We start from the raw sequence: 16,387 nt of genomic DNA, 5'->3' as shown, positions 1-16,387 counted from the left end.
AGGGACGGAAAAAATGCAATTTGTCCACACGCAGGGCTCATCAATACCCCCTATAGTGATTATTGATTGAGTCATACCAATTACTTATTACCAAAAAGGTCAGCACATGTGGTTCACATGCACATAAACTTTATTTGTTATTTAAAGAGTTCATTCTTGACCTTGGAAATGATAACACAGTCTGAGCACAAGGTCCCTTTAGTGGCTGTTGAGCAGCTTTTGATGACATCACGTGATCTTCAGCAGATGGACTTTGTCCAGTTCTCGTGGAAGTGCAGATGTTAAAATGAGCACTTAAAGAGATCGCTTTGTCATATTCATGTCTTCCTGTATGTGTTCAACATGGCTATTCAAACTATGTGTTCCTTATTTCATAACTGTTAAAGGGGCACAAAGACATTTTAATCAGAAGAGAAAGATCTTCATTGACAGATTGTTTACGCCTAAACAAACTAAATAAACAAACTCTTTGTTTTCATGACTGAATAAACAAACTGACCTTAAAGGACAACATAATTTCATACTGTTTTACTTTGTTCACGTGTGGCGGACCCTGCCACCTTTCTAGCTTCAAACAGTGTTCTGGTGACCGTATCTTCCTCTGAGAACAGCTTGTTTATTTAGTAATGGAAAAATAAATATTTCTGCGTTTTTATGATTGACTGATTAATTTTATTATTGTGTCATGCACAAATAATGTGCCTTGCCCGAACAGGCTTACAAGACACCATTATCAGTGAAAACAACAAACAGACCAGAAACCAGAGCAGCAACATATAGACTAATAGAACTGAACAAATAAACCATCTTGACATTTTTTCCAAGCTTTCGAAACAAAAGTAGCCAACTTATAAACAACCATTCAATTCTTCTGTAATCGTCCGTGCACCACAACATTTCTAGATGTTGAACAGACATTTCATTCAGTGTAGGAATTCTTAACTCATCATGATAACGACAATACAGAAGAACATGTGATTCATTCTCAACTTCTCCTTATTCACATTATTCACATAATGGCCTCCTGGATATTTTTAAATCTGCCACCTTCAAGGGACAGAGGACGGACTCCTGTTCTCAGCTGTGCAACCAAAGACCTCTGACTCCTCGATAAGTTCGCTGTAACATACGGTCCAGTGCCATACTCATGCTTGATTTGAAAATAGGTCCGTAATTTTGGTTTTAACAAAATATAACCTTCCTTTTTCCTCAAATCTAGCTGGTAACTTTCCTCTAATTATGCTGTATTACTTCCTCATTAATCTCCAAAACTACATAGTGCCCCTTTAAGAAAAGGATTATAAACTCATTTTGTTTTAAAACAACTTTATTCCTACTGTTAAAATATGTTTAGTGTCGTGTAATTCTATTTTTATAGTTCTCAGTTTGTAAAAGTTTTACAACTGTTCTCCACAGAGCACATGGGGTGCATGCATGGTCATAGTGGTGGAGTATTAACAGACATGAGTTGCACAACAACTATTAATATTAATAACAATTATTTTCTGTTTGTGGTTTGGTGTACAAAATGTAAAGAAATCATGAAAAGTGATTTCTCTCAGCGCTAGGTGATGCTATCAAAGCTAATTTTGACTTTAGGAGACAGGGACAAGCTACAAATTTTCACAATAGTGCAGCTGGAATAAATAATTATTCAGTATATTTGTGTGAAAAATGATTTTTAATTAATCATCAAAATAGTTTCAAACCAATCGCATTGCCTCTTCATCTGTTGATTCTTGAGAATCTGGATCATTTTCAGAACCACTTCCTCCTCCACCACTTCTTCAGGTTCGATATTTTCATCCTCACCAGGGCCGTGATCCAAAATTAGATCAAGTGCTTCATTCACAGTTAGTCACTTGCACATTGTGGTGCTACCACAGAATGGCATGTGCAGACAGAGAAGTCTTATTTATAGACCAAAGAAAGAGAACTAATCAGTACAGTTGTGTTGGATATAATGTGTGAGAGAATGTGTCTGAACTGTAGCTGCAAATTTCTTTTGTACATTTTACATGTAGGACCACCGATGTGTGTAGCCAACACTTAGCATGTAAAACATTTCAACTTTTGCAGAAAAATACCTTCACAGTTAATTGTTTGTTCTAATAAATAGCCTCCCTGTGGCATAACACATCGATCATGGCATCTCTGACACAATGGCTGTTATTGATTGAATTTGTTCGGCTCTGCCAAGAGTACCTCACATCCATTTACCTCCTCTGTAGCCTGGAGATGCACCATAATGTAAAAATAACATTTTATGCTTTTAGTGTCTAAACCTGTAGAAAAGATTCAAGTATGTTTTACTCCGTGGATGAAAAAGGAACCAGACTTTAACATAACGAGGATGAAGAGTATCTGTCCTACTCATGATCAGAATGTAGATGTAGTGTACTATGTTTAGATCTGCTACATGAGAACAGTATTGTAATTATGCCCCATACCATCCTCAGCTCGTCCCCTACTATTATTTCTATTTTTAATGTCCGTCTTTGAAACAGTCCACAATGCTTGATATGTAAATGTAGCTGTTAAATGAACTGTTTGAAAGAACGGCCGTTTACGCTGATTGTCTGACAGCTCACTGTGAACTAATCATGTTAATCCTGATGATGGTTTTAAAGTAAAGCTGAAAGCTTGAGACTGTTTTTTGAAATAACTTTACTCTTATATCATGTTTTATAGGCCCTAAGATGTTTATTAACATTTCAAGAATGTCCAAGCAGCACTGACAGGTCTCTGGTGCAGCTAAAGAGCATGTGTGTTGGACAGGCAAAGCACATTTTTAGGTCCTTGTTCTGGTTTGTGAGTTTTGCAGAAAGGTCACGCCGCACACAGTGTGTGAAAGATTTAACAATGCAAAAGCCCGTGTTTGGTATATGTTCTGGGCTAGTAGAAACATGGCACTAATTTCCCGTGGAAGAGGACTCACTCCCTCTGTAGATATGGCCAAGGGAAACTTTGTGTTGGAAAGTGGTGGGGACATGATGGCTATGATGAAAACAACATTTTTTGAGTGGTCTTCAGCATATGTGATTTAAGGCAAGGTAATGAGGGGATTGTATGAGGTCAGAGTAGATGATTACGGCAGGAAAAATGCAAAATGTTGCATCAAAATTAATTTAAGCTCATTTGTTAGTTAACATTTCTTGGTGCAAGCTATTATTTGAGCACATCTTTATGTTCCCAGCACCATGCACCTGTGTAAAAGCTTCATCTAAGGTAACTTAAACACAACGATTCTTAGTTTTAGTTGATTTTACAAGAAAATGAAAGCTTAATCATGAGTATTATATTCAATTTCTGCCAATAGATACCTCTAAATACCCCTAAATGCTACACACTGGATTTTTAAGGTGTCTGTATACTCTACCAAAACTGCTTGTCGGTTGTTAGAACAGCCTCTGAATCCCCCCCACTCACAACTTTCCAATATGGATGTACAGAGATAGTAAGCAGGGCTTTTTCATTCTTTAAACATTTCAGCCATTTTTGTGTGTACAAACGAGCACCACGCTTGAATTTCTTGGAGAGGCTGCATGAATATATTCGCCTTTATCCTCACACTCAAATTATAATCGCGTCACCCCTCACTATGATGACAGGCTCTTCACCCTGCCTTCCAGTGTGGCTCTTTGCAACAGCTATAAACAATTTTGTCTTCTGAAGTGGTCGGACAACACAAAGTATGTCTTTTCAAGCACAACCGGCCTTCAGTCTCTCTGTCTGGGTCTCAGATGACAGTTCACTGCCTCTTGTGCCGCATATGGTGATTGAATGTCTGATTTCGAGGAGGCTCTGAAGAGCGACTTCCGGCTCTAATTTAGCAGCAAAACATGACTTATGAACTGTTGAAGAGACAGCTCATCAGAAAATCAGAAATACCTGTAGTGCTAGTTATTCATCAAGACTGTTTGGGGTGAGTTGTTGAGTGATGACACTCGGCTTGTGGTGCTCAAAGTGAACTGAACAGCTATGTCTCTTTACAGAAATCATGACCCGGTTACTCAAAATAGTCCTCAGACCTTGTTGTGAGTAGTTTCATAGGAACTATTTTCTTTCTACTGAACTACACGCCAACCGTATCACTGTACAAAAAGAATCGCGCATCTACTCACAGATCAAGCCAAACTGGGTAATAAATAAATCTCAGTTCTTGAAAAGTTTTGTTTTTTTAATTTTTGGGTCCCCATGACCAAAAGAGGCGCGACATACAGCTGAAATATTTATTACATAGTGAAGGCAGGTTTATAAGTTGTGTAACTCATCTGAAATGATCCAATGTGCCATTAAACTTTCTGCCCTTCCCTGTTTGTGGAGCGCCTCATGCATCACTGTTGACAGTATTTATGCCAATTTATGCCACGATGTGAGTTGCATTAAATTAAATATATAAGTTGTCATGAAGACTGTTATGCTCATCTGACGGAGATCATAAAATACAGTGGTAGACTGTGACAAAAATAATGGACAGTTTATGCAGCTGTGCCACACGTCACATTTAATTGACGTTTCTTTTAGTATACAGCTCCGAGGGATGGACGTCTCATTTTGTTAAATGCCTGTTGCCTCCACTCCTTTTTTCTCTTTGTGTCTCTTCCTCGCCTCCCTCACTCACATCTCATGTGGGAGGGACTAAGATGTGAGGAGAGGAGGTGAGGAAAGGAGTTGAGGAGGTACAAACTGAGAAATGAGAAGAGGGGAGAATGTCGCCTCACAAAACTCTGCAACGCACACCAAAGCAATCTAGATGAACAAAAAGCAATACAGGTAGGGAAACTACATATTCTTACATTTTGAGGTGAACTGTCCCTTTAATGTTTTTGGATCTACAGTTAGTGGTGCTGGATGATGAATGCATCCCTTTAAGCCTTGCTGAGACTCAGCACAGTGTCTCTGTTGATCCAACCGACAAACTCACTGAGGGAGGTAAAGGTGGCTGTAGTGGAGGGGAACTGTCGAAAACAGTCTATCATTTGGTTACATTAGCAGCAGACTTGTTTATTTTTGTGATTTTAATTTTTTTTTGTTCCATTTGCATTATGCGGCCCCCCGCTGAACTGAACCAAATATCAACAATGAATGAATTTAAAGTGGCTGCTGTCAAATGGAGCCAAAGAGGGAGGCTGATGTATTCTCACAGCAGTGTATTTTATTCAAAGGAAAATTTAATTGCAAAAATGTCATGTTTTCTTAAAAAATGCTGCTCACATGGTGACAGATCGCTGGTGAGACTGCAGACTAAACACACTCTCATCAGTTTGGCACACTGATTATTGATTAATATATGTTTCCATTAATGCTGCAAACCTGTTTGCATTTGGTTTCTCACTCATGCATTTCAAGTTCATTTGATATAAAATAAAGATAATATATTCATTTTGTCTTCACGTGTTGTGTGTGTGTCCCTGCTTTTACAGAAAACCTGCCTCAAGACCGTCTGATCTAGTACTTTCCTGAACTGAACCTTGATAATTCATTGAAACACAAGTCAAGGCAAAACTGAAGAGCTTTTCATTGTCGCCTACACGGTGCCAAGGTGCCAAGAGGTTGACATTCTGCGAGTCTCGACTTGTTTTTCATCATGTTCCTCTTCAGAGCCACCATGTTTTTCTCCAGGTGCTCCCTGTGGCAGGAAAACTCCATCTGTGTTTATCATATCTCTACCTGGGAGGAAAGGGGAGTGTTTCTCGTGAGCAGATGTACTGCAATCTGTTAATAGTGGCGACTCTGCTGGAAAAAAACATTGAATTTCTCCCTGAAATGCAAAAAAAAGAGGAATTCTTTACCCCCCTCCAAAAAGTCACAGACAGCTGCATATGGTAATGCTGAACTTTAAGACAGTTGGAGGAATGTCCTGCACTGGGAGGTAATTTGGTTTATGACAACTTTGTTTAGGTATAATAGTGAGAGAAGAGGAGAAAATGGGAGACAACCTGTGACATTGCCACTGAAGTATGAAAGCAGTTAGTGATGCTCATTGGAATAAATACAGTCACTTCAATAACTCTTCATTTCACACACATAAATGCACAGATGGCCAGATTCACATCCACACACCTGCAAACACTTTGCAGTTTTGGCCAGAGAAAATAAAACCTTTAACCAAGTTTCAACCCTAAAATGGAATGATTTATGTTTTGAGGACTAGATTTTTGTCCCCCAAAAGAAGGTACGTCCTGACAATCTGGCAACTTAATGCTGTATTCATGTGCTGCTCAGAGTGTCCTGCTTCCCGAGATTGGAAGTCTATCTTCTGGCTTCGTTGTGTTCATGTTGTGTCAAGTCAGAATGTGGGAGAAACATGGGCGATGTTTTGCATTTTATCGCTCAGAGCGTTTAAACAACACATTGACAGCTGTTTCTGGTCTTGAAGTGTCAAGGAAACAGATCATGCCAGCCATGAGATATATTTCACAAATATGCATGTTACCATCAAGCCAATGTTTACTTTTGTCTGCCATGTTTCAGCATCACAGGACGTCAACTCGCGTGCCAACATTTTCTCCGACTTTCTGAGGTGTTGCTCTGACTTGAAAAGTCACATGAATTTTCCCATTCAGAAATATGTTTCTCCGGTTATTCTGTCAGATTTAATATGCACAAACCTTAAAATGAAGGACCTATTTGTAAAGCCATACAGTGTATCAATTAAACCAACTACAACCTGACCTTGACTTAACCGTAAAGTTGTAACCCTTAAAGTGTCCAAAATGTCCTCCAGGAGAGTCACCTAGCAACAACTCAAAAAATAGGAAGAAGTACAGCAGTCTACACACACACACACACACACACACACACACACACACACACACACACAGAGAGAGTGAGAAGAGAGGCTGATCAAGCACTGATCAGGCACCTGATCCTCGATCTATACAGACCAGTGTCTCATTTCCATTTAAATTAAAGGTACTCTAAGTTGGCAGGACTATACAAACTATCACCAATGATGAGGGGAGCAGAAACTTTTTCTTGCACAATAAGAGCTGCAAAATGAGCTCCTTTGATCAATAATAGTTTGTTTTTGTTCTACCTAATGATCGGACAGATGTTTGCCAAGAATCTATAATTGCCTTTTCTCAGCGGTGGGAAATAAAAAATTCCTTCAAGATTAATCTGAATTATTATCAGGTTCAGACTTTTAAGAAAAACAGCGACTTTGTGATTCCAAGCATCTTATATTATATCTTGATACAGCAAGAAAACTTTGGATAAAAGTAGTTTAACCTATGTATTTCTGCAATGACAGATATGTTTAAACTTTGTTTTTTTAGGTTCAATTTTCACGTTTATGTTGTGAAAATGCTGTGCTTTTGGTCTGAAGAGGGTTTTGAAAAGATCATGTTTTGGCTGACCTTGTTCTGAAGCCACAAACACGGATGGAAATGTTCCTGACGTCTCGTTAATATCTGGTGGTTTTGTGCTTACAAATGTTGCAGTGATGCAGCCATCCCCGGCTGTGACTCCACCACCATTCCCTCCACTTCCTGACATTAAAGTCAGTTCATTAACTGTGTATGTAGTCTGAATGTGACATAACACATATTGTAGAAAAGTGTTATATCATAAATGAAATTTACAAATTAAAAGTGTCTTAATTTTAACCTTTTTTTGAAATGTAAAATGTCAACATTTTATTCTGGCCTCTGCTGACCTGTGGCACGGACATGACTAGGGAAATGGAATTCCGGATACGTTATCAGGGGGGAACCCATTCTGTACTTCCTTCTTTCTGGCTGCGTCCTCTCAGCACTTCCTTCAAATGAATCATATTTGATTGGTCACTTTAGTGGATGAAGACCTGTTTTGGTCCAGAGAAAGTTGAGCCAGTTTCATCTTTTTCTGCTGGTTGGCCCTGCATTTTTTTGCAGGAGTCCTCTGTGTTGCCTGACTGGTCCCATGCAAAAGAATAAGGAAATGTCCTCCTAGCATGTACCTATACACACACAATGTTCAATTTCATATTATGACAAAGCTGTTCTTACATTCAGAATAGGTTTAGACACAAAAAACACTTGATTAGGGTTAGAAAAATATCATGTTGGCTTTTTAGTTCTGCCACCACAAACATGGCTGGAAATTGTTCAGACGTCTCATTAAAAATAGTGTTTTTTCACACTGGGCTTTGGTTTGTCTGAACTCTGCCTAAAAGGTGAGCCCAGCCATCCTACAAATGCAAATTATGCTGGTCACTTGTTTTCCAGATCTCCATACTTTCAGTGAATAAACAAAGCTCATGGCCGTATGTGAGGATAGGAACCTAGATCAACCGTAAATCAAAAGCTTTTTCAGGCTCTGCTTCGCTTTCAGGTGAGAATGACTAAAGACTTTGCGGGTTCATAAGGTCAGTTCAGCTACAGTGCAGACACTGTTCATTTGGGCTTGAGAAAAACCTCTCATTGTCTACCAAAACTGACTTTCACCATCTCAAAATGGGGATTAACACATCTGAAATGTTTTGTTTTTTTAAAAATCTGTGGGCGTTTTATCTTTCTGATGTTATTCTTTTGGGGTTCAACGTGTTTTCTTCTTGATCTGTTTTTCTTTGTGTTCATATTTTTTTTCTTTTACACCAGTTCAACCTTGAAAAACACTCTTTTCTTGTTTAATGAATCATAATCACGCCTCTCCTTTGAGCATGAATCAGCCTGAAGCATTCTTGTCATCTCAGTGACTGAAGAAAATCTAAAAATGCATGCGTGTAACAGCTTTTGTGCTTTTCATACTCTCAGTTAATCATGTTAGAAGTTTAGATGAGGAAACATGCCAACAGAAAATTAGCTCCTTCATTTTAACTGCCATACTGTACGCTATTTTGTGTATCTATCCTTTAAAATGTCATTTGTGTTGTTGGTTCTCTTGCCACAGAGGTAATGCTTTGATAATGTCATGAAAGAGAATGAAGATCGCTTTTACCAACACAGCTCTCGGCAGGTCCAAATCAAGTGATACGATCAAATGATACCCAATTGAAAAGTAAGCAGCAGTGTTCAAATGGATTATAATTAGAGAGCGCCACAAACCGATCTGACAACAGAGCATGTGAACAGCAGCTGCTGCACTCCGAGCAAATCTTTATTCATGAATGGGCGGTGAATGTACAAACACTCTCTCAAGCAGACATTCTTCCTCTTCGTATTCAAAACAGAGAGTCAGATTTATGTTCTCATCCAATTAGTTTTCAGATACAGAGCCTCACTGTTTGTCTAATCTCTTCATAGGCAGCATATGTGACATTTACACAAGAAAACAACTTATCAATGACGCCCCCCAACACACACGCCCTTCGTTCCTGGCTCACAAAGGAGACCACAGACGCACAGGGACCGATGATGGGAGGTAAATTCTTCCTGTCTGCTGGACGGTGGCATGGTGGTGAAATATGGACTTGCTCTTTTCCTGGGAGGGCAAATGCCAGACTGTCACACACACTGCTGAGACAGACAGCAGTGAGCTTTGTTGCAAAGGGTCTGACTTCTACAAAGCCTGTGATGAATGGGGAAAGATTTGGGACAATATTAATGAGCTGTATCGAGCAAGGAGTCTGCACAACACGGCTGCATTGCTAAAAGAGTTTGATTAAATGGACTTCTTGATGCCAGAATCAATTTTAACCTTTTCAGTGTTTTTTTTTCTTCCTCTCTTTTTTCCTCATTTTTCCCCTTCAAGTCAGATATCCTTTCACTTTGCACTCCAAATATAAAGCTTCTGAATATATTTCTCAAGTCAAGTTTAGGCATTTACACTATTTCTCTTAAGTTTCAGTTAACGAATGAAAAAGGAATACAAATGAGTTATTATCCATAATGACGGGAGGGTGCACCAAAAATAGGGCATGTCGTGCATGCATTTATTTCCACGTCTGTGTGTGTGTCTGTGCCCTGATTCAGTGTGATCATTCATGACCCAGACTGCAGCTCAGTCACCTTGCCCGCTGTGATGTACGAGACTGTGGCTCATTGAGCACAAACAAGGAGAAGACTTTATGGAGAATTTAGAAAGGCTCATGCAAATATGATTGATGATGAGACGATCCGATGAGATGAGATCCGATGAGATGAGATAGTGCTTTGAAGTCAGTTTTTTTAGAATAAGAAATTGCATCCGAAGCAACTTCATCTGGGGAAAAAAAACATGTTGGGAAAACTTCCACCATGATTATCATATCTTTGATTACTATTCTTTGTCGGGAAAAGAAGAAATCATCGTCAAACTCTCCTCAACCTCCAGCTGCCTCTCCGTTCATTAGGCATCATGGTTTACAGCGACTGTCTCACAGCACTTTAGAGTAGTGTGCCCGTGGTTTATGCTTCAGGAGCAATTTGTGCAGGTGTCCACCTAATTATAAGCAATTCAGAAACTTTCTGTGCACTTTGTGATAAGAGGTCTCGTCTGGCTCAGGGACCTTTTTCTTCAGTGTCTGGATGCTTTTCTCTCCAGAGGCCGTCTGAGAATCAGTCCTCTGTGTCCTCCTTCAGGCTGCTCAACTGGAGAATGGACAGAGCTCATGTCAGTGTGATTCAGCTAAAAACGGCCCCACAAAAACTATTGTGATTTCAAGATGAAATAAGACACGCATTCAAGACTTCTGGGTGGAAGTGAATGAGATACAAAAGTTTATCTTCCAGTATTTTCGACGTCAGTGTCATTTGCGTAAAGCAAAGCTATTTCGGGATTCAGGGAGTGTGTTGATGCAAGCAGCGCTCACGGTGGGCATGGTAAGAGATCTTCATTAGCACCACAGCTGGCACTGCTGCCTGGCATCTACCTGGAACTGATAATTACGGATATGGATTTTCTAAAAGCAGATTAATGTTCATTTACACTTTCAGCTGCACATCTGAGCTGTCACGCCTTGGGGGCTAAAATTCACGTCACATCCAGAAAGTCCTCTAAAATACAAAAACAAAAGTGCACACAGTATTGTTTGCATTTGTTTTTGTTAGATTTGTCGACTCGTACTGCACGTTTTCTAGTGTGTTAATTCCATACACAAGCCTTCTTCTGCAGGCACCGACATGTACACAGAGTTAATATTTATCGAGTAAGTTTACCAACAGAATTGGACAAAAAATAATATGGATAAAATGTAGAAAAGTGGCTAAAAAGCACAAATATTATGCAAGATTTTTCTGTCCACAAATAATACCCTTAAAATCCCAAATGTAACCTGTAATCTGTCTTGCATGTTCCTCCACAGTCCTCTTCATATAGACAGGGTTGTTACCCGGGAGGGGTTCGAGGGGAAACAGACTGGTCTTAACTCTTAAGAGGCTGCTGTATCAGATAAGTGTGTTGAGGTTCCTCAACAGAAGGGCAATGCAAAAAAGGATGGCATGGAGCAGTTCTTTTAGAAATATTCACAACATTTGATAATGGAAACGCAAAAATAACCTTTATAATGTGTAACAAACTGAAATGAACCGGACGGCTTGGTGGAAACAAAGCTTACGTGAGTAAAGTGAGCGAAGCACGTGATTTTAAGGGGAAGAAGATGTCAATCAAGCAGAGTGTGTGCACGCCCACTCAGTAGAATTCTAATCAGGCAACATGAGTGAAAACGCCTGTTGTCAAGTGTGTCAAGGTGTGTAGTCAAGAAAGACTACCCAGTTACTGTGGCAATATTTACAACTAATGATAAACTGCAAACGACATAAATGTCATTAGCAAGTAATATTGGAAGAAGCCTAATACAACTAGTGACTGACGTCTCTGTGAGCACATACAGTAGTTTATTTGCATTCAATTTAGATTCTGAACAGAAAACACCTGGTGCTGTTAAGCACACACTCTATGCAGAAAATGAAGGCTGGTGGGTCAAAAGTTAACCTGAAAGTAGGTATCAGCTGTCTGTACAGTATGTCTATAGATCTAATTATGGGGATGGATCGGCACTGCTACATGTACGCACACAGCATCTGTGATATAATTTGCACAGTAAATGTATAACATAAGATATTCTGAGTATAAAGTTCCTTATAGGCCTTACAAACACAAGGATATTAAATAGATCTTGTCAGGGGATATATTTCACATACGTATAGAGTACAGAAAGCATTATAAATGTACCTGGCAATGTGTCTGGAGGTCATACTGAAGCAAGGAGAAGGAGCAAGAAGTTGAAGGGAAGCACGGAGGGATGGAGAAAGCTGATTTGCAGAGCGGTAATCAGAAACATAGGCAGGCGGGAGATAAATGAGTGGACAATGACTCAGTGAGGAAGGCAATTATTTGGGGGGAGGAACACGCTGAAGGGAGGAGAGATGGGACGAAGAAGAGTGGGCAAGGAGAGGACGACAGACAGAGACAGAGAGAGGCTCAGGCAGAATGAAAACAAATAAAGAGAGAGGGAGGGATAGATGGAGGGAAGAAGGTGGAGATGAGACGAAAGGAAAAATGTCATCGGTCGCACCCATAAGTCACAGTGTCAGTTAGTGTTCCACATACAGTATCAGATACTGAATTCTGATGTGCAATAGACACCACACACACATGTAAACATACAGGTAGAGAAATGCCAAATGAATGAAAATGAAATTGGAGGAAAAAGGAAAAACAAACCCACACATCCCACAATTAGTGTTACAGTTTGGTCCCAAGTCTCTCTGTGTGTGTTACATTTGCTGCCAGGACATGCATGGAAGTTATTCCCAATGAAGGAAGGCGATCTATTAGCTGTTGTGAGAGAGTTAGCCGGGCACAGAAGGCCCAAGCATGGCCAGATGGACTAACTGGCTGGCTGGCTGGCAGGAAGTAACAGGCTGTACGCTTCTTTTTGATTGGCTTTAATTATGATCTACTGCCGCGCCTCTCAGAGAATTGCTGACTGGGTGATGTGTGTTGTATGTGTGTGTGTGTGTGCGCGCACGCGTGTGTGTGTGTGTGTGTGTGTGTGTGTCTGTGGCGGATCCAGAGTTTTCTGAGGGAAAATAGGACAGGCTAAGATGTTAAGCAGGTAAACAAGAGTTTGTGTTGACATGGTGTGTGAGCGGCCATATGGTGACTCAGCTATCTGAAGTATCTCAGCAAAGTTCCTGTTCAACACTACAGCACTTCCTCAATGTAAATAAGACACTTTTCACAGGCGCACAATTGTCTGGACTCTGGAGCAATGAACGAGTTCCAGGGATGCAAATTAAGACAGAATGAGATAATATTATTTCCGGCTCTGTCTTGCTGTGTTCATATATTTAGCCTACATGACTCAGGCCTTGTCCACACATATAGACCTACGGATATTTTCCAAAATGAACATTTTCTTCTGCGTTCTGGCCTCTCGTTCACACCAAAATGGTATTTAAGGTCACTAAAATTTAGTTTTTTTTTTTTTTAAATACCCTCTAATTTGTAGGTTTTCTCAGCACTCCCTTCAAAATGTCCGGTGATGTAGGATAAAGAATGTGTCCACATAGGTAGGAGGTTTGGGTGGTTGGATGGATCAAACACAGGACTTTCATCAAGGTGATCGGTGTTCATGTGCCATGTGAAACCATAAGTCAACATTGACTTATTTTACTTTAAGTCCATAAGTTAACATACGCAAAATATTTGACTATAACGTTATCTCTTCCTAAACCTGACCAAGTAGTTTTGGTGCCGAAACTTAACCAAACTGTGACCTGATGAAGGTCACCTGATCTTGTACTTTCCCCTTGAAGTTTCGCAGTCCACAAAACATATCTGGAGTTCAAAACAAAACAGTGTTGCAGCATTCTCCTATACAACTGAAGCAGATGAGGACTTGTTGAAAAAATTTAATAAAATAGCTCTGTACGTAAGCCCAGAGATCCAGAATTAATTTGAAAAGAAGTTATTCACACCCTTTTTAAAACCAAAATCTTCATGGTAGCTGCTGAGCTAAAAGTGTTGAAGTGGGTGCACAAGCTCCACTGTGTGTCAAGGGTGTAAATATTGTCTTGTCAAATCAATTTGGGCTCTCAGGGCTTCGGGAGACTTGAATTATGCCAGATGAGCTGTATGGAGCCATTTTATGTTTTTTCCAGTGTTTTATTTTACATTTCAAAACAAGTCCCCGTCTACTTTAGTTGTTTCAAAGAATGCTGCAATGCTGTTTAGAAAAACTCAACTTTTAGGCCGACATGGCAAGAGGTCCTGGCATCGACAACCCGATTACAGCCATTAAATGGAACTTGAGGTGAGATTGTTTTGGCAACACTGGTGGAAAAACTGGTGCCTTCACAATGTGATGCAGTGCACTTACGGGTGTGATACTGGCTGCCCTACACACCAGAAAAGGGAACTTTTCACCATAAATACATCACAATGTCTGTGTGCTAGAGCCTCACCACGTCACCATGTGAGTGGTTCCCTTTTTATTTCCACCACTGTTTGTTTTGATCGTCTCATCCAACACTTATAGAAACAGATGAAAAGATGGAGACTGACATTACTGACCAATGGGTACAATTACGAAACGGGCAGATAAAAATGTCCTCTTTCATCCTTTGTCCTCCTCTTCTCCTTCTTTCTCCTCTCATCCACTTAATAGCTCTTTCAAAATTCTCATCCACTTTCTCTTCTCTTTTAGCCTCATCTCCTCTGTCATCCTTCCTTTCTTATGCTCAGCTTGTTCCTCCTCCTCTTCCCCTTCCTCCTCCTCCTCTCGTGTCCTGCTCCTCTTCCTCCCTTCCCTCCCTCCACTTCCCTTTCCTCCTCTCTCAGAAGGAGCTGCTCTACATGCCGGGCCTCTCCCCCTCGCCGTCTCTTCTCATCCAACCTTTAATCAGATCAATTCACTATTCCATTCACAGGGATATGATAAGGTGATTATGCATGGGCTGTGTGCTGCTCCTGCCCATACTTGGACACACACACATACACACACCATGTCCCTTTAGTGCTGATGGAAGTTGACGTCGCATTTTTCCTTAAAAATTCTGTGGATGTCCGCCGTCAGAGAAAGCTGGCAACCTGGCGCTCCCCCGATTAATTTGTCTCTTCACTTCTAATCAGTGTCAAGATGGAGGAAGGACGCAGAGATGGTGGAAGGAGGGGAGAGGAGGAGGAAGCCAGAAGAGAGGGAAAGCCGGGAAAGAAGGCGCCTCTAAACGTTTTATTAGAGTCCACCAGGAGAGCTCTTTAGATCAAATACCAAAAGCTCCACACACCAATGAATTCAAACAGGGACGACCGCCATTGTTGCACTTCAGCAGCACCCATATGCCGAACCTTCATATTAGAAGAATCGACCTAATCGAATAGTGTCGGAAGATTAGTGTAATGGTCAACAAGTACATGCTCGTGTGACAGGTATCATGTGACAGAGAAGAGACATTAATCTCCAGGTGAAATATTTATTATAACTGGAACATTTCTCAAGAAATTTAGCATGTGCCTGATGCTTGATAAGTATAAAAAGAGATAGATGTGTCTGTCTGTGAGAGAGAGAGAGAGGGACAAAATGGCCAACAAAAAGATCGCTTATTGAGTTGCCAGCCATGGATATTAGACTGACACTTAGTAGTGCTCATTTACTACAAAATACTTAGTAAAGACAAAGATGGGGAACATTAATATTTGAAAGGAGTTTCTGGCTTGATGTATGGAGCAGACAATAATTACAAATACTATAAAAAGTGGGAAAAGTGGGAAAGAAATAAGCTATAGAAAATATACTGTGCATTGATGAACTGTAGATTGGGAATGATAAGGGAACGACAGCGAGTTAGAAAACTGGCACCGTCCACTTTGCTCCAGACAATTTAGACTCAAATTTAACACGGGAGCTTATGAGGGTTGGTGGTGCCTTTGCCGCTTGAAGTCTATGCAGCCAAAAGTGTAAGTCTGTTTGCTTCCATAATTACATGCCTGCGACCAGCACAAAATTACCTACTAATTTGATGTAGAAATAATGTGTGTGTATTGAATTGTGGGCTCTTAATACAGATTAAGAGAAATGCTGTAGAATTTGCCACCCACACTAGTTTCTGCAATACACACCCATTATATGATCTGAAACAGACTGAAAACTTCCCAAAACATAAACTGTGATAGCTTATGGGAAAATTTTCTTTCCACACTTGTCCCAATGATTCCACAAGTTTTTTATGTATTTTTCGTGTATGTGTCGGAAAAGCTGCAGGACTACCTACACAGCGAAAAATCACACGGAAGAATCCGTAAAAGTCAGTATTTCTAATAATGTACAGAGTGTGATGTACTTTATACTTCAGGCACACTAAAAAAGCACTAGGAGCACTTTTTTGCCACTGTTGTTTATCTGATAGCCCATTTAAGTGCCTCAAACAACATCATCTCTAAGATGTGCTGATGAAGGTCCTATTTCACATTTTTCTCACAGCTATATTTTGCATCTGAAGAGCCTCTGATGATCTCTTTTGTTGGTCTATACCTTTTT

This window comes from Pagrus major, chromosome 11 (genome assembly GCF_040436345.1).
Source record: "Pagrus major chromosome 11, Pma_NU_1.0".
Taxonomy (NCBI): Eukaryota; Metazoa; Chordata; class Actinopteri; order Spariformes; family Sparidae; genus Pagrus; species Pagrus major.
The sequence above is the reverse complement of the archived record's forward strand: the minus strand, read 5'-3'. Positions refer to the sequence as shown.